Source organism: Haliaeetus leucocephalus, unplaced genomic scaffold (assembly GCF_000737465.1).
Source record: "Haliaeetus leucocephalus isolate CR32 unplaced genomic scaffold, Haliaeetus_leucocephalus-4.0 Scaffold668, whole genome shotgun sequence".
NCBI lineage: Eukaryota > Metazoa > Chordata > Aves > Accipitriformes > Accipitridae > Haliaeetus > Haliaeetus leucocephalus.
The window spans coordinates 1,400,514-1,401,186 of record NW_010973104.1 but is presented as its reverse complement, the minus strand read 5'-3'; the positions used below and the strand labels follow the sequence as shown (position 1 = coordinate 1,401,186).

Below are 673 nucleotides of genomic sequence, written 5' to 3'. Positions count from 1 at the left end.
GTGTTTTGGGGGGGGGGGGGGAGGGAATGGGACACAATGAACCTTCTACTGGGGGCAGCTTGGGGGTTTGACCCCCATTAACGAGGGGACTTGGGGACCCCACGTGCCCAGGGTGGCCGTGCCCAAGCCCTGGTCCCCTCCCAGATAGTTCCTGTCCCTTTGCCCCCCTGCCCTGTGCCCCACAGCTCTGGCCCCCCGGGGCTGGGGGTGCGGTGCCCGGGAGGGTGGCTGTGCCTTTGTCCCCACTGTCCCTCTTCTCCATGCTGGGGTGGTGGCTGCCCCCTCCCTGTGCCAGGACAGTGTTGGCCCTTTGTCCCCCTCAAACCGAGGTGGGGGCATGGACCCCTGGGTGCTCCCCCCGGCCCTGTGGCCCCAGGGCTGGGCACGTGTCTGGCTTTGGGGGATCCAGGGCACCCCCCAGCCCAAACAGCCCTTGAGCCCCTGCAGTTCTGGGGACCCCCAGCTCCTGCCTGGGTGCTGGGCTGACCCCAGAGTGGGGGGCCAGGCTGGGCTGCCATGGGGCTGCAGCCCCCCCTGGGGCTGCTGCTCCCTCCTGGGGGGTCCCTCTGGGGAGAGGGGCTGTGCTGTGCGGGCAAAGGAAGGGGCTGGAGGCTGTGGGATCGTGGGGATGGGGAGCTATGGAGCTGGGGGCAAGGGGCTGGGGGCTATGGGG

At 69.8% G+C, this 673-nt stretch overlaps 1 protein-coding gene across 1 annotated transcript in view; it reads left to right on the top strand.

The window, feature by feature from the left end:
* Window positions 1-673, top strand: part of DEF8 (differentially expressed in FDCP 8 homolog (mouse)) — a 5,937-nt gene that overhangs the window by 256 nt on the left and 5,008 nt on the right. The gene's annotated exons all lie outside the window — the stretch shown is intronic.